Source organism: Schistocerca nitens, chromosome 6 (genome assembly GCF_023898315.1).
Source record: "Schistocerca nitens isolate TAMUIC-IGC-003100 chromosome 6, iqSchNite1.1, whole genome shotgun sequence".
Lineage (NCBI taxonomy): Eukaryota > Metazoa > Arthropoda > Insecta > Orthoptera > Acrididae > Schistocerca > Schistocerca nitens.
The window spans coordinates 398,372,916-398,398,865 of NC_064619.1; positions in this window are offsets into that span (position 1 = coordinate 398,372,916).

Genomic DNA, 25,950 nt, shown 5'->3' on the forward strand with positions numbered 1-25,950 from the left:
TGTCACTGAGTTTCTTTACAGGAAAAACCAGAACATGGCAGGTAATCGTAGACGCTTGCCCTATGTCCACGGAGACCTGGCAGTGAACAAAACCTCGGTAAGCGAAATGTCTGTTTTTATCGCAACAAGATCAAGAAAACCTATCCGATTTCTCGTGTGCCTGCCGGCCGCATACACTTGTGACACCTGTAACGACAGACCGTTCGGACATTCTCATTCTGACTTCCATCCGTTTGGTCCAATAATGGGTGCACTTCGCTGTAAGCAGCACGTAGACGATGGGGCGGTTATTGATGGAACAAGACATTTGCTTCAACGTCGGTCAGTAGAGCGGTACAATTCGGAAATAAATGCTGCCCGAACAAGCTGGCGTAAGAACGACGCACTGAACGGATGTTATGTTGTAAAATATGGAATAATATGGTGTACTGAAGTTCCAAATAAAACCAACCCGCTTTCAGAAAAAATTGGTTATATTATCTACTGTACGCCCATTGTATACTGGAAAGCAACGAAATATTAGTATGAGCTTAATACATATTGAGTGAAAAATGAATGAGATGAAAATGAGGAACTAATTAATTAAGGGACATAAGAAAGTAGCGGTTACTGAATCTTGTAGAAATTGAATTACATAATCAGCTCTAAACTCTAAACTCCGTCTGAACAGGTCTCGGAAGGCTCTACCGGTGCTGACCGATGGCCGTGTCAGCCTCTGCCTGTAGGCGTCACTGGATGTCTACTAGGAGGTCGGGTAGTCAGCACACCGCTCACCCGCCCGTCATCATTTTTCGTGACCGAAGCCGCTACTTCTCAATCAAGTAGCTCCTGAAACTGCCACACAAGTGCTGAGTGCACCTCGCTCAGGAACAGCGCGCAGCCGACCGGAAGGTCACCTTCTAAGTGTTGACCAAGCCCGACAGGGCTGAACTTCGCTCGTCTGAGCATAATCAGCAGAAGGTTAAAATATAAATTTTGAAGCAAGATCAACAGGTAACAAAGGTTCTTGTGCTATCAACAGAGATGTTCGAAATATATGTGTGTAGCGACTATATGGAAATGGCTAATCTGGCGGAAAATCTATTACCCTAAAAGTAAACTGCCCATACGAAGAATTATAAGACGGCCTAACTTCTGGAATGTAGACGACGTTAGCGGAGTAACCACGAAGGCAGCTTGAACAGACGAATCTAATTCAACCAGTCAGTTGCGGGCGGGCAGTGTTAAGTACTGGATGTGCGAACGTAGTGTGCCAGCCCTTGTTATGTCGCAAATGACAATGGAACAACCAACTGAACGTCTGTATATGAAGCGTTCAGGATTTGCTCTAGAATACATATGCAGATTTCTTACGACAGTTTCTGTCTTCCGCTTGTTAACTTCCTTAGATTCCTGTCTGTCCAGGCCCCTAGAATTCGTCAGTTCATAATCGTGATTCCGTCTTCTAGTTGGTCTTCCATGTGTTCTTCGCTCAGTTGCTGTCCATTTCTTGACCCTTTCTGGGCACCGGCTGTCAGCTTTTCGTTGAAAATGGTCAGCGATTACAATGACTTTATCTCCTATAATGTCCGTTATTCTGTCATTTGTTACGTTTTACAGTCTGAGGAAGCGACAGATTCTTCTCCAAAGGGGAGCAGTTTAACGTTCTCCTGTTCGGCTTTCTTCTACATCTCAGTGCCATATGTGGTGATTTTACGACTGATTTTTAGAGCACGACCTTCGTTCTCTTTGTAACTATGTCGCTACACAGCTAGCAGTTGAGTTGGCTAAACACTCTTTTTCCTTGCACAATTTTATTTGAAATGTCTTGTGTTCATCTTCCATTTGTTCTAAAAGTGGCGTCCAAGTATTTAAATGTGGAGACGTTTTTAATCCTGCAGAATCCTACTTCCAGATCTTATCGATCAGCTTTAGCCTCTAGCATGTACTACATCTTTTGTTGCTTATTCTCAGCCCTCATTGTCATTATTATTCATGGATTTCCTGAACACGTTAAAGGAGTCGTCTTTATATCATGTTATCAGGACCTGGTCGTGGGCAAAGAGGAAATTCCCTGCCTACACAGAATTTCTTGTCCAGCAGGGATTCTCATTTGAAGACATTACCTCCACAAATTTTTGCAAAACTTTTGCTATGTGTATTTGACACTACAATTGTGAAGCCATTATCACAGCAAGTAAAATTTTTTCTTTAAAAAATGGATTACATTACCGATTTCAACGAACCGATTCGTCATTGTCAAATGTAAAACATGTTGGAGAATATGTAGTGAGAATTACGACCATATATCTTGCAATAATTACAGATGTAAGGTCATAATTCTCATTATACATTCTTCAACTCATGCTTTCATTTCCAAATAAGGACGTAATTCGTTGAAACTTGTATTGTAACCCCTTTTTTAAAGAAAGAAATTTATGTACCTTGACTATGGCTTCAGTATTGTAGTGGCAAATAAACCTTTAAGTTATATTATAGTCACACTCCAAACGACAAATATGGATGAAATTATTGCTTTTTTCCATTAATTACACATTAATTACACATCTATTAAACGTTTTTGCTACGATTTATAAAACTGTTAAGGACGCCACCTTCAGAATTTCCACAGGTACATTTCTGAAACTTGTAACATCTACATTTTACATTTGTTGTAAAGTTATGCTTACATCTGCTCAATCTGCTAGTGTTTGTTGTACAGTTTGCGTCGAGTTTCCAAGATGGTTTTTCAGATCACTGTGAATTCCTCCCGAAGAACCACTGAGAGGTATTTCTAACAGATTATTTGTAACACGTTTTCGACTCCTCCATATATAACACTCATTCAAATGACATCCTTATGTTGTGTTCGCGTTCGCTTGATTACATTCTATGCTTTTTATTAATCTAGTCTCAAAACTTTTGGGGTATAAATTTTGGACATTCTTGATTTGGTAATTCGAACGGGTTAGTGGTGTCATCAAAAGGCTACCGGTAGAACGTAAGGAACGTAATGAATCACGCTGCTGTCACACCAAACTTTTCTGAGTATCAATTATGCAGTTTTGGTGGCAGTCATGTGGAGTTACGACGGCATGCAGCGTAATTTGACCATGGAAGTTGGAGCTGACAGAGGCGGCCTGTTCAGTAGAATTAATCACGAGCAAGGGAATTGTGTGAGGCAGCGTTTAATATCGGCTCCGAACTACTGTCACAGATGCGCCGGCACGCTTTTCCAGCCGAACAAATCGCTTCGCTCGCGCGCACGGCCCCCGCCCCTGGCACCAGTTCGCTGGCCGCGGCGCGGACGCCCCGCTAGACGCGTATTGTAGCTGCCTCCGCCGCTGGCGCCAACACCGCCGCCGCATTATCCACTGGCAGCTGTTGTCGGCTGCGGAAAGCCAGTCCCAGCGCTCCAGCGGGCTCAATGCACCGGCGGCCGCTCAAAATGAATCGGACGTACTGCAACTGGGCGCTATTGCCCAATTCAGCGCACGAAGCGGCAAAAAATCCGCTAGCTTTTTAATTAAGAACCACATGTCGAATCAACGCATAATTTTCTTTTCGAAGCTAACCGATGCGTGTCGTTTCCTTTTACCTATCCAATTTCAGAGATGCGGTTCATTCTATTGCTCGGGTATTTACTAATGTACCACTAAATTTTCTAATAATTGGGTAAGCCTTAAATTTGCGTTCCAACGAGATATACAGTTTTGTAATGTGGTCACGAATTTAAAGAAAACTCTGCGTAGATTGTTGTGGGTAACGAATCACATACCTGCAGTAGTAAGAGCCTCGGTATTAGAATGGATCCAGTGGGAATGTGATTGGTTCATGACCTACTGGCGACCAGATAACATTTTGTTAACAGAGTTTATGTTTTCAGAAATGCCTGTTTCGAAATTATGAGCTATATTTAGGAGAATAAAGTAGCATGAAAACCAAATGTCCACATATTCTGGAAAATTTTAAACTGTTTTTAAAACAAATAGCTTCTCAGTTGTTTCTCTGAGGACTATTCTGCCAGTCTTGTGGTCCGATACACTGTAGTGAATGTAGCGGCCAGTTAAAGCCAACCATACACTGGTGGACCGCGCTGATTGCCAATAACAAATCTGAAATGGACACTAATCCTAAGGCCATCCCAATTCACGTGTGACACTGGTGAAATGCGCAAACATTGGCAACAAGACATTAAGAGTTACTCTATTGCTTTCACAAGGAATCAACTCTACACGCATAAAAAAGTCATTTACCACCCAAAAAATACATTTACGAGGAGCAAACACTACAGATATGTAACGCTGAAATGAGAGAGTTTCAAGCAGAGTCACACATTAGCTGAAAGAAAGAAGAGTTACCCTAAGCACAAAAACATACTCTCATACTCTTCAAAAAAACTACTCTTACAAAAGACCCCAGTAAACTGCATCATGGCACAGGCTTCCAAGTGCAAATTTAACAGTGGGAAGCTAGTGTATTACCTAACTTTCATCTTGCCCCAGTGTACTGTGTGAACAGTGTCAGCATTGGGCTCAAATATGAGAAGCCCTGATAAAAATGACACCACACAAACGTTCCCTATGATCTGGTCGCATTAAATATGGCGTGCCTTAAATAAACGTTATCCTCTTCCAAACTGTGTCTGACAAACATTCTCAATACTGTGTTGAAGAGAGAAATTTCTGGAAGTGGGAAAATATACCGTGAATCGGATACATTCGTAAAAAGAATTTGACTCACACTGACACTTCATTATAGGAAACAATTGCCCATATAAAATGCAAAAGGTAGTTCTTAACGCATTTGAAGCTGTAGTACCTTATTTCTATTGGTTGCACTGGAATGACAAATCATCAGAGAGAGAACACCATCTGAACGTAAAGAAGGGGTAGGAGTAAAATCGACAGTTATGTGGAAAGGAAGGTGATCCTGGAGTAATTACTTATCTAACACACACGTTTCGATTCGTGAACAAAACAGTACATTTCAGCAGTACATGAACTACATGAAAGACCTGAGATGTAGCAAGGCCAGAATCAATGCTTTCCCACTGAAGTCAGCAAATTCCATGTTTATCCAGCTTATTAAGACATTACTAGAATCGTGGTTCACTCTTTATCACATTCAATGTTCTGCATACCTGCACTTGTAATTTCAAGATTTCATCCATGCGGCAGAGACGCTGCTTGCAGTGTAATACCTTAAAGAGCGATAATAAACTCCCACCGCAATCGAATAAACTCCCAATTGTCGTAAACCGCAAAATGCCCACTTCAAATGCCAATAAAAAGCAATTTCAGACTGTTAGTAACGTCGATTACATTTTTGAATGTTGAACATCATGCTCTGTCTTCACCCTCTGTAAAATGGTGCTTCTTAAGGCGACACATTCCTGATAAACTTGTAAATAACAATTTGTGATGACATTATGTTCCATGACCCACTAACATCTTTACTGCCGATTGAAATGGAAACATCCTTCATGCATTTCAGATGTGAAGATGCCACATTAACACTTTTCAGGCATCACTGAACAAGGTAGATGAGGAAATATTTAAGTAGAGGGAGCAAAGTACACAAAGAGTAACGAAAGTAATGGAATTAATTATATGCTTCCACTAGTTGCGAGTGACTCAGGCTGTATATGTGGTTGTGTGTTTGCCCTTCTAATGTAGCATTTTAGCTAAAATATAATTTCTGCAATTATAAGCCCAGTTAGTTTTAATGCACCAATCAAATATGCAATTTGAAATGTCAGCAGTCTTTTTAAATTGTTATTTGAAACTAATCTTGCACGGAAATAGCATTTGGGCAATTACTTTAGCGTTCACTATCATATTTAGACATCAATTTGATGGATGTATAAAATAACATTTTCACTCTTGTTGTAAACATTGCAAACTTTAGCGTTGCTAACACATTTTTACAGATATTTTAAACATTGAATTAACATTGTGACACTTAGCATAGCTGAATAATGGAGATTTTGGTAACAATTTATATGGCACTGTGTTGTGACTTACACTAAGTGCGGTACACAGATCGCAATATGCAGAGACTATAGTGGTTAAAGTTTGTGCTATAAAAATTGTGTCTTTGTGTGTGTGTGTGTGTGTGTGTGTGTGTGTGTGTGTGTGTAATGTAATTTACATGTGAAAATACTGTAAGCTACATCCTTTACTCAATAATTTTGGATAAATCTTAATAAACAAGCTACAGTAATTCACGTTGTTTGGGTACTTTAGTGCACAGCCAAGACGCCTGCTCTGGGGCTGTATTTAATTCTGATGTGCACTGAAATACTAACCTTTGATTTAGTTAGATAATTTACTTAGTAATCAAATTACTGTAATTACTTATTCATGAAATACGCACTTGCTGGATCAATCGATTATGATGAATGAAACTGACTGTTAAGTTTTAGAACTAGGCTGATATTCACTAGGGAGGAGAGGGCGACGGTGGAGGGGCTAAAAGAACCACAACCTGGCTTCTTCTGCGACTTGGGCTTCATGAGCTTCATTTTAAACTACCATTTGCACAACTAGGTTAGGTCTCCTACCTTCGATTTTAATTCACTGTCTCGTTTCAATGAAGGCTGCTACACCGTGATTGGCTATTCCATTTCAACCATTCCTAAAATGCTATATTCTGTTTGGTGGAGTGGGTACAGGAGAGAGCGGGGCCTCTAAGCTAGTGATGATGACGTCATTGATAAGGCTGTTAATGTCACTGATAACAGTGACAATGCCATAAATAGGACATCATGGTTAGTACACCGACCCGGGTCACACGATGTCACAACATGCGCCAGTGTGGCCATAGATGTACTATTCATCAAATTCCCATTACACTCTTAATGTTGTCACCATTGATTGTAACTTCACCCTCTCCTACCATCCAGTGAACATTTATTTTTCAATTTCTACCTTTGATATCTCTACTCCCCCTTTCCATTTGATTCCTAAGAGCTGTATTCCTACCTTTTCCTGCATCTAGTTGTAACGTTTCTTTCGTCGGTAAGTTCAGCTGTTTCTTCTGATGTAACTGTTTCTTCCCAGCTACCTTCTTTGTACGTTTCTTTGTTTATCTTCTGGGATTGTCCATTCTCGAGATTTCCGATCCACTAGCACAGAGCTGCTTACTGTGGTATTCGTCATCGCATTTGTTACGGCCTTACAAAATTTCAATTGCAGTACTTCAGTATTATGCTTCCTTTCTCATCAGTTCTACCGGACAATTCCCTTAAACTTCGGTCTTATCTTCATCATTAGTAAAATGTTATTTGAGTGTGTACCTGCTAATAAGTATGACTTGCAATCCAATGTTCTCGGTGGCCAAGATTTAATCCAACAGGAGTCTTTCTGTACATCCAGCCTCTTTTCTGATTGCATTTCCTCCTTCTGTGATTTTTGAGCAGAGTATTAGCGACAACTAGCTGAAATTTATAGCATAAATCGATTAGTCACATTCCTCATGCCTGCTAGAAAATCCCTAGTATCACATATCAGTCCTCTATGGCTACTGGATTATCATTTTTCTCTACATACTCAGTTACAGAGAACTTTCCACAGTCGTGTGCTTTGTGGAAAAGGTAAATACATTATTATGTTATATATACAGGGTGAACATCAATAAAACCGGCCGGCAAGGCTACACCAAAACAAGTACCCTCACAGGTACCTACTGCATCAAACAACATTTCAAGCGCTTTTCATGTGTCCCTGTGATCATGGCTTCTTTCAGATAGACGAACGTGCATTGAGGCGGCCGAACGTGTGTACACCAGATTAGGAGGACTTTATTCTACAGATAAGCTCCAGGCAAGTTGCCCACCAACATGGTGTAAGCCAAAGTACGATTATGGTATCACACAAACGCCAAGCGAGGGCTTGAAATGTTATGTGATGTGGCTGGTGTTGTAAGGATACTTGTTTTGGTGTAGCTGTGGTCACTCTCGACCGTTTCAATCTACTTGGCTGTACACACGAAGACCGGACCTTTCTGCTGCTTACAGTACGCTACATCAATTACACAGTCTGCAGCACACAAAGAATACATGACGTGTAATCAGAGGAAATTCCATTCGTTAGCGCAATCTACTGTGGCTATGATGCATTTTCGTACCCATGTTCATTCGACCTTTTTCCCTCATTTCGACTCAGAAATCCGTGTATGTAGTTTGTCGATTTTATTATGTTTTATATACAGCAGTGGGATGGTATCATGCAATGCGGAAGCTTGTCACGGCATAGTAATCTGCTTTTCTATTACATTATATTAGAATGCTCTGTTGCATTTCTTGCGTCCTACCATAGAACTGTACTTCAGACTCTTTGACTGCCTTTTTTTCGGTTTTTCTCAAAGGCTGAGTTTCACTGCCAAATAATTCAGTCACAAAAGAGTTTTCCTTTTTTCCTTTTTTTAAGTTAAGTTTCACTGCCTCGTACATACTACATTACTAAAATGATCATTAGTCGCCTTTTATTACCAACATTTTCTACTGGCTACCTCGCAGAACCCTTAAATCAATTCTAGTTTTTTGTGTGAGTACACTGTAGCTGATTTACTATCCATAGCGATTTTAATAATAATATTTGGAAATACTGTTATTAATATTTTGTAAAATTGCTTGGCAGATACATGTGTACGGATTATCCATTGTAAATATTTATATTAATTTAGACAGGAAACGTATTTCAGCAGTCTTTCAGAGATGGAAAGTGTGGTGTCACCGCCAGACACCACACTTGCTAGGTGGTAGCCTTTAAATCGGCCGCGGTCCATTAGTATACGTCGGACCCGCGTGTCGCCACTGTCAGTGATAGCAGACCGAGCGCCACCACACGGCAGGTCTAGAGAGACTTACTAGCACTCGCCCCAGTTGTACAGCCGACTTTGCCAGAGATGGATCACTGACAACTACGCTCTCATTTGCCGAGATGATAGTTAGCATAGCCTTCAGCTACGTCATTTGCTACGACCTAGCAAGGCGCCGTATTCAATTGATATTATATGAAGCATGTACCGTTAAGAGCGATGTACAACAATTGTGGATTAAAGTTAAGTATTACAGCAACTGCGCCTGTTTTCTACGTTCTCATTTCCTTGTAATGTTCCAGACCTCACGCTAGCCTGCGTGAGCTAAACGCGTGCCTTTCGGCTTCCTCTCATAGTGACTTGGCTGTCTGGCCAAGTCACTACAGAAAGTTGTTTAGGTCTGACAGGAACAGGGAGTGGACACAAACAGAGAACAGTGTCAGCGGTGTTTCATGTAGATGCGTATTATTCTGCTTCGATGACCAGCGAAATTCTTGAGAAGAACAGGCTGACGTGGTTAATTTGGATCTAGCTCTCCTGGTAATGTGTGACACAAGGCTCCATAGCATAATGGTGGTAAGTGATTGGTAAACAGATAAAATGTGTGTGGATATGCAAAGATAGTCTTTTTAAAATGCGAGAAAGAAGACCTCTGCTTCGACGCAGTTTAGCACCAAGGCATGGTGTACAGTTGCATTATAAGTGAAATGGTTGTCTATTGTTTAAATTCTATATACTGAACCAGATATTGAATCACATATTCAGTCATACTTACAGTAAATGTAATGACTGCATAGTAATCAGGAAAATGTTCAGTACCGTCTCCTGTTCATTCTAAATAGTACCTATTTTTCAGTCTGAATTAAAAATACAAGAGTAAAGGTTACAAGTCTCCTTATAATAACATTGTAATGTAATTAAATAACTGTGAAATCTGAACTATGAATTGGTATTTCAAATGTGGTATGGTCTAATGTTGCTACCATACTTATCTCCCCTGTGGTGGCTCTTAAATGAAGATCACATAAAAAAGCCAGTAAATCTTTGAGATGTTTTAACAATGTGCCACATTTCATTATAAGTAGTCAATGTTAACCTGTGACACAACGGATTTAAGTATTCGAATATCATTTAAATAATGAAAACTGTGTGTATATTTTTATTTTGCCATAAACAACTAATTCAACCTACACATATCTCGAAAATATGCTTAAATATATTTAAATTGGAAAATTTCGGTATTACTGTGTAACAGAACATATAAAATGTATGAATGCAGCATAAATACATAGTTGTGCTAACACAGTTTTCTTTTAAAAGTCATTTTTTTACACTCAGGGCATTGTCCATAGTTGGTCTTGCACACATAGCAGAATGAATTCTTTTTTTTTTTCATCGACCGTTAATAGCACACTGAAATTCTGCAGTTACTTCACTCCTCTCTCTGCTATATGATTTGTCGTCATAAGATTCCTTCGTAATCTATTTGGCACTAAAACAGGAAGTGTTCGAATTCCTAGAAATAGGTGCATTATTGAAATCTAAGTCTATCCATAACTTCTTCAACATGTCAAGGCTCTTGACTGAAATTGAAATCTGTCTCTTGACTCATCATTCTTGTCTGAAATAAAAAAAAAAAAAAAAGATTCAAAGCTCAAACTGTTCATAAGTATTTTGATACATTCTAAATTGAATATACGCTAAATTTATATGTATAAAACTGTATTAGGCCACTAAGCCGAGTTACCGAAAAGTTTTGTTACTCAAACAGATAGAATAGCGAACCATCCCTTGTCATCAAAGTTTCGCACTGTGGAATTATAAACGTATGTGTTCTAGCGACAGTGTTTATGTTGTCATCAAAACTGTAATAAGACAAAAGTTTCTTCATTTTAATATCATAAGAGCTGACAAAACGTATCTAGATTACTCTAGAAAAAACCTTGTATTCAGTTGTTCGCAGCGTTTCAGCTCTTTCAAAAAGCACAACCCGTTGTAATGTGCGCCGATTTCTGATAAATTCAGAAAGCACCACACTTTAATAACAAATAAACAAGTTCTCCCAGGTCATCCAGTATGCTAGTACTGAGTGCTGTCTGAGAACAAAACAAAAACATCATCAATGAAGAAATTCCTTCGTCCATTCACCTTGTATGACGAAAAGCTCCAGGCTGTCTAACTTGTAGATTCAACTCCTCAGTTGTCTCCCAGAAACAAGATGCACACCTCAGTGAATTCACAAAGCTTTACGCCTCGCCTTGGCCGCTCAACAACGAGATTCTACTGTTGATGAATCTAAACATGTTGCCTTGTCGGAGAAGTCTCGTTTTAAAAATGTATCGAGCTGATGAACGTGTACGTGTATGGAGACAACCTCATGAATCCATTGACCCTGCATGTCAGCAGTGGACTGTTCAAGCTGGTGGAAGGTGTCCATTTGGACTGATACATCTAGATATGATTCTGGCAGGTGACACCTACGAAGCATTCTGGCCACTGCATCCATTCTTGTCCATTGTAGGTAACGACGGACCTACGGAATTTCAGCAGGACAATGCGACACCCCTTGGGTTCAGAATTGCTACAGAGTGTTTCCAGGAATACTGAGCTTAAATACTTCATCTGGCCACCAAACTCACCACGTGAACATTACTGTTTATATATGTGATGCCTTGCAACGTGCTGTTCAGAAGAGATCTCCATTCATGCACAGCCTTGCAGGATTCATGGTGTCAATTCCCCCCAACACCACTTCCGACATTTGTCGAGTCCATTCCACGTTGTGTTGCGGCACTTCTGCGGGCTAGCGGGAGCCCTACAAGATATTAAGCAGGTGTACCAGTTTCCTTGACTCTTCAGTATAGGTTGAGCAAGAAGTAAAGAGCTTCGTCAGTTCGACCGTTGAGGCCTCATGTAAATATTCATGTCCGTGTAAATAATTTGCTTCTCCCGTGCCATTTCACTCATTCCAAAGTTTTCACGAAAGTGTCACATCAAAAGACAGTAAGCTTAGAATCCAAATTGCTAATAATAGCTACAGAAGGTTTTACCGTTTTAATGGCTTCAGTAAGGCCAGTATGAATACCCTAGATTTCCGCCCACCATCCATCCACCAGTGGAGTTTTGCTTAAATGGTAGTGATAAAATTGTACACTCAGAAGTGGTATTTTTGCTACTTTAAGGCTATATCTCCTAAAGGACTCACAATATCAAATAGATGCCCTGTTTAAAAATTAAAGGGCATTTAATGAGGCCAGACATATACGTTTTGGACCACCCGCTCCCTTGCTAGTGCTCATCAGAGTTGCATAAGTTTTAAATATTTATGATAAATTTCCGTTTTAGCTTCTGCTTTCTGGTTATAACATCTAAACTAATTCATATATAAGTAAAGTGGTCCATACACAAGTTGTAGAGGATTGCATTCTACGATCGATGAGACTAAAAGTGACTATTTTGGATTCAATTCCGTATTGCTCTTCCTTCTTCCTTGAAGTTGGACCAATTTACATTAATTGTGTATGTTTTAGGGAAGAGTGGTGGGTTTTCTTATTACAGCCTGTTTCGCATTGAACTATAACACACCACAGTACTAGTCTTGCACCTAGCAAATATAGTAATATGTTTTTAACTAAAATTTGCTCGGTGGCTGGTTTACTATCAGAAGGTCTGATACGTTTATAGTGTGTTAGGGTCTGACATGAGCAGACCATAAGGCGCTCGTTGAAAAGTGCCAGAGGGCTCTGTCATGATCGCGGAATTTCAGACAGTACTCTGAATAAACGGATTCTGACCACGTCAACTGTTACTACAGTAACTCAGCAGGTTCAAGAGCTTTGGGGGTGCCACTCATTACCTCGGTGCTATATGTTGATATTAGCGTGCACGGCGACAATGCAGACATCCAGAAATTTATTGAGTGACTTCAGTTCTTTCCCTGATATTAATCGCGGTTCTATGCGCTCAGTCCGGAACCGCGCGACTGCTACGGTCGCAGGTTCGAATCCTGCCTCGGACATGGATGTGTGTGATGTCCTTAGGTTAGTTAGGTTTAATTAGTTCTAAGTTCTAGGCGACTGATGACCTCAGAAGTTAAGTCGCATAGTGCTCAGAGCCATTTGAACCATTTTGAACCCATAGTGCTCAGAGCCATTTGAACCATTTGAACCTGATATTAATTTTGCTAAGCCCATCAGCACAGGGATCATCTAAAAGTGCTCAGTTACGGCCATAGAGTTTTTGAAATTAGGAATTCCTTAATGCTCGCCCTTGTTGGTCGAACTATTGACAACATGTTGTCCGGAAGAAAGCGTAATAGATACACAAGGATTCAACTTTACGGTGACCACAAGTGGGTAGGATATACCAGTGAACCCTGAAACCATATTCCACCGGACAGCGCTTCTCAAGAAATCCGATGAACAGCTGAAAGAATTCATCCATTTTTAGCTGGCACCCTATCCCCCACTTCTCTGTTCGATGCAGCTGGTATGAAGAAGCCTCTCAAGTTAGTGTTTTATACCTTGTTCACATCCATGAATGAGGTAAACGTGGAAGGAGCAGCTTTTTTCTCCACTGCGTTGTGTGAAAAAATGGTGAAAAACTACAATTGATTCTAACCAAATATGTTGATTACCTTTTCTACAGCAAAGTTAAAGATTGTCTCATTAGCTTACTTACTGAGAGGTTTTAAGCTAAAGGCTTCTCAGTAAAGCAAGCTAATGAAGATTCATACCACATGATTGATGTCACCACCGTTGAGGTACCACAGGAACACGAGAAAGTTATGCAGCTGATGACCATACGGACCTTCTCCTCACGCTCAATGGCCAACCGAAAATATTAGAAAACATATATGTCTGTCTTAAGACCTGGAAGAGGAACGACCCGTTCTAAAATAATTGGTTTAGACTGCTTCAGACTGTCAAACAACATCAAAGGCCACTCATTTCTTCATGATATAAGTGGATGTATCGCAACTCCAGCAAACTTCAAGCAGGGCAAGATGAAGAAGGTGAAGCAGTTGGTCGAAAATAAATTCTCCTAGACGAAAATGACGGACTTGGAGGCTTTGAGTGATAGGGCGACGGACTCCGAATCTGAAATTCCAGGTTTTGAGGAGCTGAGTAGCTCAACGAAAGTCAAACGTCGAGTCTGTGAAATCTGTGAACCTCTTTATTTTTATCGCTTTTTTTATTTTCATACCTTTAACTACAATCTGTATCATCATGAAATATAACATTTCTAATTGATTTCAGGAACTGCTTTCATGTTAAAATCAATTGAATGGACCTCATCATATTCTAAATTAAACCATTTTCATTATTATCTTTCCATATATTCTAGAATACACACATCAAAATAGGTTTCATCACCCCAGTTCCAGGGACTCCTGAAGACAGACGTTGACTGTGGATATTATATCACGAACACAGTACTTTGACTGTTCAGAGTTGTCATTAAACCCGCCCAAAGACGCGAACATCCAAGCGCCTATTAGACGGAGGGGGGCGGGCAGACGCTCAGTTCCAGTCATTCCACCAGAAAGGAGGTACACGGCTCGTGTTGTCTGTAGTTCAACCATGCCTAGACGGTCAATACCGTGGTTCGATCGCGTCCGTGTATCAGTTTGTGCCAGGAAGGGCTCTCAACGAGGGAAGTGTCCACGCATCTCGGAGTGAACCAAAGCGACGTTGTTCGGACATGGAGGAGATACAGAGAGACAGCAACTGTCGATGACATACCTCGCTAGGCAGCCCAAGGGCTACTATTGCAGTGGATCACTGCTGCCTACGGGTTAAGGCTAGGAGGGACAGAGACGCCACCATATAGAATAATGCTTTTCGTGCAGTCACAGGTCGTCGTGTTACGACTCAAACTGTGCGCATTCGGCTACATGATGCGCAACTTCCCTCCCGACGTCCTTGGCATGGCCCATCTTTGCAACCACGACACCAGGCAGCGCGGTACAGATGGGCCAAACAGCATGCCGAATGGAATGCTATGCGCTTCAGTCTGAGACTGCGCGACTGCTACTGTCACAGGTTCGAATTCTGCCTAAGGCATGGATGTGTATGATGTCCTTATGTTAGTTAGGTTTAAGGGGTTCTAAGTTATAGGGGCTGATGATCTCAGATGTTAAGTCCCATAGTGCTCAGAGCCATTTCTACCATTTGAATGGACTTCTCAGGATTGGCATCACATTCTCTTCAGCGATGAGTGTCGCATATGCCTTCAACCAGACAATTGTCGGGGACGTGTTGGGAGGCAACCCGGTCAGGCTGAACGCCTTAGACACATTGTCCATTGAGTGCTGTTTTGAGGTGGCATTAAGTGGGACCGATGTACGCCGCTGGTGGTCATGGAAGGAGCCATAACAGCTGTACGATACGTGAATGCCATCTTCCGACCGACAGTATAACCACATCAGCAGCATATTGGCCAGGCGTTCGTCTTCCTGGGCGAAAATTCGTCCCCCCATCATGCAAATCTTGTGAAGGATAACATCGCTCAATTAGAGTGGCCAGCATGTTCTACAGACATGAATCCTATCGAACATGCCTGGGATAGTTTGAAAAGGACTGTAAATGGATGACGTGACCCACCTACCACTCTGATGGATCTACGCCGAATGGCCGTTGAGGAGTAGGACAATCTGGACCAACAGTGGCTTCAGAACTTTTGGGCAGTATGCCACGATGAATACAGGCATTCATCAATTCAAGAGGATGTGCTACTCGGTATTAGATGTACCACCTGCGAAGGTCTCGCTGTATGGTGGTACAACATGCAATATGCGGTTTTTATGAGCAATGAAAAGGGCGGAAATGATAATTACGTTGGTCTCTATTCCAGTTTTCTGTGCAGGTTCTGGAACTCTCGGAATCGACGTGATGCAAATTATACACATTAAAAGATTGTATTACTATATATAGTAAGAACAAGATTAGTAAAATGGAGTGCTGTAGTACTATTTTCTAGTCTAGCAAACACTTATTGAAGAGCTGCAGTTTAAAGTCTTCATTGAAGATGAGAAAAGGTCCAACATTAAGGTGATATTTTATGGCAACGGATGGTCAAAAAAATTCATTTTTTATACCATCGACTGCAGAATTTTTCCTCTATAAGTATTGTACGGATAGCTTTACTGACAGATGAGGTAGTTTACATGATATTTCCTAAATACGTTACTTGATATTACCTATAAGACGTTAATACGAAATGTTTTCATAAATATTTCAAAAAATTTCAGCCCAATGGACTAGTATGGAAAGGGGTGTTGTAAAAAATATGCGCGTGATCTCATAAAATGCAATATTTAATGCTCTACAACTTTCAATGTTGCTATGTTTTCGATATTATGAGCCCTGTACGAGATACAACCGTAAAACCGCTACAATTACCTCTTTGAGGGACATTTATACCCCCTCGTCTCGCTCAATGAAGCACAAATCCACTGCGGGGGGGGGGGGGGGGGGAGGAAGCATATTACAGACTTTTTGGAGTACAAAAATAATAAATCTTTTGTAGCAATTATTTTCAATTCGTCTGCTTTCTTGGTTTACGCTATTGATCTAAACTAGTTGACTCATTTTCGAACACACATTGTAACAGTGCAGCTAGTACATGTGATGACGGTAAAGGGAGGTACAGCATCTCTCTTAATGTTAACTGTTCCAGCAAAGTAATAGTTGCACTAAAATTGCCCCTGTTGCATGCGGCGTTGGCTCGTTTAATTCCATAACGTTTACGGCGTTCCAAACTACACGTGATTATTCTTTCAGACAAGAATTCGGCAATGCAGGCACACCAGTTAACAGTTTCTGATTTCCATCACTTATGATAACTGGTAGTCTCTCAGTTCTTGAATACCAGACATTTAACGTTGGTCCCATCTTACCACCCCAATGAACATTCACAAAAGTTGGATTCTTTACAGAAATATTTATTATTTCCTGATGTTTCCTTCTGTATTAATCCTGATATGTCTCAGTCGAACTACGATTTACTACTATTTCATCAACGTTATGTCCGAAGACCTCAATTGTAGCGTAAAGAAGGAATACAGTGTCTCTCTAATTTATTTGACACCCGTCTGAAACGACGGCTTATTCAGTTGTCACAAAACAGGTTCTTCTACGTTTGTTTTACTTGTTTGAACTTAATATATTTCCATCTCCGGTTGCACCACGAAGAGAAACTGAAGCTGAACTCGTGGAAAATCACTCACTTTAAAGGGCTCTACAGACGATTCAGTAGTAGTTTTCAAAAACTGGGCGGTTATCAACTTTCATCTTACTGAATTTCTCTTTCATAGCTCTAATTTTCGCCATTTTTACTTTTCGTTCCAACTTCCAGACAACACCTCCAAACTAAATTATTTGATGGGCTGCCTTTGATGTAATGAAAAGCATTTATCCTTTTCTATTCACATTTCCAATCTTTGCTACTATCTGTCTTTTTATGAGCACTTTTTACATACACCGCCACTCTCAATGCTGATCTGTAAGTTACTTTGCACAGTGAGGTAGAGCTCTTGCAGGTATCCTAGCCTTATCCCAAAATATTACGTATTCACGCGCGTCTATATTAGCAATTTCACTGATAGTTTCAATTCGAATATGTTATAAAAAAAGTTAAGAAGAGACAAATGGAGTAATCGTCGTAACGGCGATACAGGCTGGAAATAGGGAAAGCTTCTGACGTAAAGAACTCGAGGAAAAGGGTATATGGTTATGGCTAAAAGACTGGGAACATAAATATGTCGCAATGGCGAAATTGGTTGGCTGTTCGCTTCCTGTTGTCTGTGGAAGATAGTTGAAGGGAGAAGAAACCACGACTTGGCGACTTGTTGGACGTCCACGACTGAACTGAACGTGATGCTTGAAACTGTGTTAAGCAATATGGCTGACGATCTGTGTCAAACTTGACAACAGAGTTCAGTACTGTTGAAGGCACGTACCAGAGTTTACCCCTCAGGGACGTTGCTAAACATCAAGCTACACAGCAGACTGCTGACCAGTTACGCTGGGAATTGGAACGAAACCATCGTTGCTTCACCCAGGATGGATGTAAACAGGCCACCTGGCCGGATGAATCATGTTCTATTACACCAGGTCGATGGTCTTGTCCGAATAATTCGTCATCGAGGCGAATAGCTACTCGAATCACGAACCGCGCCACAGATACGGTCGTCGGAGATGAATTATGCCGGACCCTGTGGTCGAGCGGTTCTAGGCACTTCAGTCCGAAATTTCAATCATCAATTAATGTTATCATTGATATCCTTTCGCCCTTCATTGAATCCCATTTCTGAAACTATATTTTATTGTGCAGTTGTATACAGAGTAGTCACAATGTTATAAACTTTTAAGGAAATGCAGCAACTCATACAGACGACCGACCGTCGATGCAAGATATGGTAGTTGAGAAAAATTTAAGTAAATGTAACCTTTTGTGCATAACTAGAATGAAACACCCATTATTCTACTATTACACTGGAAGAAGTTCCATAATTAAATATTTAAGATTGTACATATGGTAGCATTGTACATATGAAACTAATCGTAATGAAAGTGATGCCAGTCAGGTGCACTGGAAAAATCTTCAGGAAGTGTACTATACCCATGAAGGAGGTGACACACAGAAACTTGGATGGATACGTGAAGATTGTTCGTGACTAGAGATCCTGTGCCGGAAATTATAGAGGAAATACACAAGATCCCGAAGAACACAGAATTTCGTCAAAAGTTTCAAGCGGAGATGTTCATCCTATTTCAGTAACACGTTATGATGTACTGTTCAAGGCCATTGATCGTATTTTTCTAGCTGGCTATACCAATATAACACTTCTTGTAAGTAGAGTACTGTTGCTATCGATGGCCCGGTTTGATCTAAGGATCGGCTCCATTTCTACTTGGATATTGATAACAGGCTCTTTCAATAGGTCATTACGTGTACCCCATCTTGACAAAGATTCGCCATCTTAGTAGGGATTGTTATGCAAAGACACAAAGCCGCAGTGTAAAAAGGTTAAATTATTACTATGTTTTCGAAATTCAGTAGTATAATGATCAAAACGTAATATTATATGGTAATAGCGATTACGTTTCTGGAGTCATTATTGAAAAGTACGAGCAGTTCACACAATTTCGTCGTATTCACAATATAAAGCTACGTGCTGTGAACTGAAACTAGGTGTTGTTACACTCCGAGGTCGCTTAAGTGAGCCCCCTCGAAAATTTGTCTAATCCTAGGCTTAACTAGGAAACTTTGAGAAAAATTTTAGTAACGGTTTTCGTTATATATTTTGTAGTTGTTTGTGTTTCGATAACCAGTTAAACGTTTTTAATTTGTTTTATCTTCGTAGTCGACACTTATAATTTTACTGTAATTGGTTTCGAGTACATGTCATTCAGTTTCAGACACCAATAAAAAACTCGTAAAAATAAAACGTATGAAATGTATTAAAACATATTTAGATCCATGTGTTACTTAACCGTCGTTACACTACATCCCATTCACAGAAATTGCCTGATCCAGTGGAGGAAACCTGTCCCCCCGATTGGGCCGATGACACATAATTTTGAATTGAAGTATTTCAACGACAATGAATATACACTCCTGGAAATTGAAATAAGAACACCGTGAATTCATTGTCCCAGGAAGGGGAAACTTTATTGACACATTCCTGGGGTCGGATACATCACATGATCACATTGACAGAACCACAGGCACATAGACACAGGCAACTGAGCATGCACAATGTCGGCACTAGTACAGTGTATATCCACCTTTCGCAGCAATGCAGGCTGCTATTCTCCCATGGAGACGATCGTAGAGATGCTGGATGTAGTCCTGTGGAACGGCTTGCCATGCCATTTCCACCTGGCGCCTCAGTAGGACCAGCGTTCGTGCTGGACGTGCAGACCACGTGAGACGATGCTTCATCCAGTCCCAAACATGCTCAATGGGGGACAGATCCGGAGATCTTGCTGGCCAGGGTAGTTGACTTACACCTTCTAGAGCACGTTGGGTGGCACGGGATACATGCGGACGTGCATTGTCCTGTTGGAACAGCAAGTTCCCTTGCCGGTCTAGGAATGGTAGAACGATGGGTTCGATGACGGTTTGGATGTACCGTGCACTATTCAGTGTCCCCTCGACGATCACCAGTGGTGTACGGCCAGTGTAGGAGATCGCTCCCCACACCATGATGCCGGGTGTTGGCCCTGTGTGCCTCGGTCGTATGCAGTCCTGATTGTGGCGCTCACCTGCACGGCGCCAAACACGCATACGACCATCATTGGCACCAAGGCAGAAGCGACTCTCATCGCTGAAGACGACACGTCTCCATTCGTCCCTCCATTCACGCCTGTCGCGACACCACTGGAGGCGGGCTGCACGATGTTGGGGCGTGAGCGGAAGACGGCCTAACGGTGTGCGGGACCGTAGCCCAGCTTCATGGAGACGGTTGCGAATGGTTCTCGCCGATACCCCATGAGCAACAGTGTCCCTAATTTGCTGGGAAGTGGCGGTGCGGTCCCCTACGGCACTGCGTAGGATCCTACGGTCTTGGCGTGCATCCGTGCGTCACTGCGGTCCGGTCCCCGGTCGACGGGCACGTGCACCTTCCGCCGAACACTGGCGACAACATCGATGTACTGTGGAGACCTCACGCCCCACGTGTTGAGCAATTCGGCGGTACGTCCACCCGGCCTCCCGCATGCCCACTATACGCCCTCGCTCAAAGTCCGTCAACTGCACATACGGTTCACGTCCACGCTGTCGCGGCATGGTACCAGTGTTAAAGACTGCGATGGAGCTCCGTATGCCACGACAAACTGGCTGACACCGCGGTTCCTGGTGTGTCCGCTGTGCCGTGTGTGTGATCATTGCTTGTACAGCCCTCTCGCAGTGTCAGGAGCAAGTATGGTGGGTCTAACACACCGGTGTCAATGTGTTCTTTTTTCCATTTCCAGGAGTGTATATAACTAATGTGTGTACTACAGTGAAATAGAAAATATAATGTTCAGGGTACAGTGAAAATAAAATAGGTATTATACTGTCTGAGAATTTTATTACACATTTTCCTAAGGTGGCTCATCGAAAGGAACCTTCTCCTACATCGCTTGCATCGACTATGAAGTTAAATTCGAGTTTCCAGTTTACACATAGATTTGTCAAGTATCATTTTTCCCTGCTGCCATTCGCTACTGGAATAGGAAGCGGAGTAATTTACCGTGTTAAACAAGGTACCATGTACCATACACCATATCACTGCCTGGGTAGTACGTAGATGTTGACTTCTTACCTTGTTTCCTCACGTGATCTATATATCATATGTACCTTTCCCCTTCTATTCCTCATATATGTGAATCACTTTCCATTTACTACTTAACAAGCAAACCTCTTTCCTTTTGCAGACGATAATAGTGTTTTAATAAATCCTATTAGAGAGAAACCACAAAAGAGTTATTAAATGATTTTTTCTAAAAATGAACTCTGCCTAAACTTACAAAACACACTACATTCAGTTAGGTACAACAAATACTCATACCAACAATTGATGTAGCATATGAGGAAAGGGCAGTATATAGTGTAGAATGCTCTAAATTTGTGGGTGTAGATACACACGAAAATTTGAACTGATAGAAGTGTATTATTGACTTCTCAGACAATTAAGTTCAGCCGCTTTTGCTCTTCGTGTAACTGCTGATCTTGGAAACAAGAACTTCTGAGGTATTATGCCAGTCATTAATACCTTACGAAATAATTTTCTGTTGTAAATCACCACTTTGAAACAAAGTCATGATAGCACAAAATCGAACCGTACGAGCAATATACGGTGTTCATTCACGGACGTCACTTACGTACCTATTCAAAAAGCAAGGCATTTTAAATGCGCCATGTCACTGTACATGTGTCCTCTAACGAAATTTGTCAAAAATAATTCACTGTAATTTTATGTACATACCTACAACAGCAGACGGGAAAAAAGACGTTTTTTACCCACTGTTAAAGGTGTCAGTGGCTCAGAGATGAGCTCAGTATACCGCAATAACATCTTTTGATCATTTACCCAATAACATAAAATATCGGGAGAACTCTTTCTACTCCACCTATGAATTTCTGCTTAAAACCTGTTCGCCAATAAAAAGGAACTTTGTTTCGAGGTATATATGCACGAAAAGGAACAAAATGATAATGTGTTCACTAGTGTTAACAGTAATGAGCTACGGAACATGTAACTAATTAACAATATACAGTTCAGAACCACTAAAAGATGAAAGTACATTTACATTCCTTGTCTATTTCTCGAGCACTAACACAAGACATTATGGAAAAGTAACTCACTGGCTAGTCCGTCGCGATAGTTGGATGGTCATAGTAGTCACTAGTGAGGTTAAGTGGTGGTGGAGGCCTCTGTGGGGCGCTCCTGGGGCGGTATGCAGGAATTCCGCGGCTTCATAGGAGGAGGCGGAGAAGGGAGGACACGGTTGGGAAGCGGTCTTCCGAGGAACTTCCCCGGGGCTAGAGGGGGCACCTGCCTCCTACCAGTGACGCGCCCCTGCAATAGCTGCCACCAGCAACGCGCTGAGGCCACAACCCACACCGCGCGTTCTCTGCGGCCAACCGACGTGTCGTGCAGGACTGACTGCCTCCGTCGGGTGCTGGCGCTCAGAGGGAGGATCCCAAATGGATATATATACACGGCTGTAAGTAGTGTAGAATGCTCCAAACTATTAAAGCAGCAAAACCGGGCTCAGGAAACTACGATATTCAGAAGTGCCAGTCACTTGCATAGCATTCTTCAGAAGCCGGTTACTTATATAATGTGAAGTACATTGTTTTCTTAGAAAATAGCAGTTTCATAACCATTCCAGTCTTCCTGAGCATGCAAGTAAGATACGTAGTCACAACCAAAACTGACACACCCTTTTTCTGCACTGAGCTACCTATACAATTCCATCTGCATCTTCCTTTGCGTATATACGCCGTGTAATCAACTGTAAGGCACATACCAGACGATACATAGCATTCCATCTTCTCAAGGCTTTTACTCGTTTAGATCGCGTAGGGGGCATGGGAAGAATAATTGCTCAACTCTTTGTGCATGCTGTAATTTAATTTCATCCTCGTGGTCTCATCGGTAGTGATTTTTCTGATTTTTGAATTAATTTTGGTTTTCCCGACTTTTAAAGTAAGCTTTGGCAGAATAGTTGGAGTCTATGTTGTGGTGTCTGCCAGTTCACGTATTTCAGCATAGCAATAGTGATCAACTGGCGTAGCGTCTTTGATTAGTAATCAAAACGTCCTCGGTCGAGGGTTCGAAACTCGCCACCCCTTAAAGCTTCATAAATAATCATCATTGACAGCCGAAGACGTCCGGCGTAATAAATCACCCTCATTCATAAAACGGCTTTGTCAATGAGGTCGGAGGAGCGGACAGACGTTCAGGCCGCTATCTTGTCCTATGAGTGGGATACTTCCCCTAAATGCAGGAGAATCAGTAATGATCAACGGCATCAGAATGCATAAGGCAATGGAAACCACTGCACTAATGACACATAACGTGTATCCACAGGACATCAGAAACTGAAAAAGTGTCATCATGATCTCTCCATTGGCAAAAGATTCCAGAACAGTCCCCCATTCGTCTCTCCTGAATGGGACAGCCAAGGGCGAGGTGACCATGTGAAGAAGATTGAATAGCCAACGAAAGAATATTCTACGAGACGGGGAGTGGAGTCTAAGAAGCCTAAACTGTGGTAGGGATCTTAAAGGGTAATGCAAAGGCTCAGTCTAGATATAGTAGTGGTCAGTGAAGTGAAATTCCCCCATTCTCCAATTCGAATCTCCGAGACGGGATTAAAGGGGGAGGTGACTATGAGAAGAAGATTGAATGATCAAGGAAAGGATAACGTTTTACGAGTCGGAGCGTGGAATGTCAGAAGCTCGAACATGTTAGGGAAGCTGAAAATCTGAAAAGAGGAACGCAAAGGCTCAGTCTACATATAGTAGATGACAGTAAAGTGAAAAGGAAGCAAGACAAGGATTTCTGATCATACGAGTATAGGATTATATCAACAACAACAGAAAATGGTATAAATAGAGTGGGATTCGTTATGAATAGAGCTGTAGGGCAGAGAGTGTGTTACTGTGAACAATTTGCTGACAGGGTTGGTCTTATCAGAATAGACAAGAAACAAACACCGACAACGATAGTTCACTTATACACACCGACGCCGCAAGGTGAACATGAAGAGGTAGAGTAAGTATGTGAGGATACTGAATGGGTAATGCAGTACATAAAGGGAAATGCAAGTCGAATAGTCGTGGGGGAGTGAAATGCAGTTGTAGGGAAAGGAGTAGAAGAAAAGGTTACAGGAGAATATGGGCTTGGGCAAGGAATGACAGATGAGAACTTTAGTTAGTAATAGCGAATACTCTACCCAATAATCACAAGAGGAGGAGGTATACTTGGTAAAGGTCGGGTGGTGTGGAAAGATTTGAGCAGAGCGTCCATGCCAAATCTTTTGCTAGGCACCCTTCGTTACAACCCTCTACGTCGGTTCTCTATGGAGGCGTCGCTAACTGACCATCGAGCCCATCGAGAGCCAAGAAGAGTGGCTGGAAAAGCGCATGCGTTCCTTGTACTCAGTAATTTCACAACAGGGAAAGCGTCGAGAATTTTCTCTAGCATCTAACAGGGCAAATACAGGATCAATCAAGGGACAGTATCTTAAAGAAGGCGGGAACATTCGACTATGCCGTTGAGAGTTGGCTCGCCAACTTACTTTGAAAAGAAAACGAAACGAATTGATGCCTCCCAGAGAAGGAGAGAAAGGAAAGCTCAACGGACTTTGAGCTATGTTGCCATATTCGCATTCCCGTTATGTTCTTTTGTCGGAATACTAGAACCTATTGATAGGAGCTTGTAGAATGTCTATGGGGACCTGCCAGTGAATTAAAGTAGTTTTAGTCGCTGGGCGATGCAGCTGTCATCACCGCAACAACGCCGTGCAAACACGAACAATGTTCGGCGTGCCGGCCAGCTTCCCACAGCTTTGTCTCCTGCAATGTTCGAATGTGCTGACATCCTTATTCGAGGTGGTCGATGTATCACCATCAAATACCTATCTGCAAAACTGGTCGTCTCTGCCGGTAGTGCTGGCACACTCGTCAACTGGTTGGAATATTCAAAGGTTTGTATCTCGCAGCCTAACAGAAGACCGTGAAGAGTAACAAAGTCTCATGACAGCATAATGCCTCACACAAGTCTGGGCAACCGAGAGGATCTATAGCGCATATCTCGCATCTTTCGACTTCCAATCTACACTCCTGGAAATGGAAAAAAGAACACATTGACACCGGTGTGTCAGACCCACCATACTTGCTCCGGACACTGTGAGAGGGCCGTCGAATGGCGCTAGCTGCGCAGCATTTGTGCACCGCCGCCGTCAGTGTCAGCCAGTTTGCCGTGGCATACGGAGCTCCATCGCAGTCTTTAACACTGGTAGCATGCCGCGACAGCGTGGACGTGAACCGTATGTGCAGTTGACGGACTTTGAGCGAGGGTGTATAGTGGGCATGCGGGAGGCCGGGTGGACGTACCGCCGAATTGCTCAACACGTGGAGCGTGGGGTCTCCACAGTACATCGATGTTGTCGCCAGTGGTCGGCGGAAGGTGCACGTGCCCGTCGACCTGGGACCGGAGCGCAGCGACGCACGGATGCACGCCAAGACCGTAGGATCCTACGCAGTGCCGTAGGGGACCGCACCGCCACTTCCCAGCAAATTAGGGACACTGTTGCTCATGGGTATCGGCGAGGACCATTCGCAACCGTATCCATGAAGCTGGGCTACGGTCCCGCACACCGTTAGGCCGTCTTCCGCTCACGCCCCAACATCGTGCAGCCCGCCTCCAGTGGTGTCGCGACAGGCGTGAATGGAGGGACGAATGGAGACGTGTCGTCTTCAGCGATGAGAGTCGCTTCTGCCTTGGTGCCAATGATGGTCGTATGCGTGTTTGGCGCTGTGCAGGTATGCGCCACAATCAGGACTGCATACGACCGAGGCACACACTGCCAACACCCGGCATCATGGTGTGGGGAGCGATCTCCTACACTGGCCGTACACCACTGG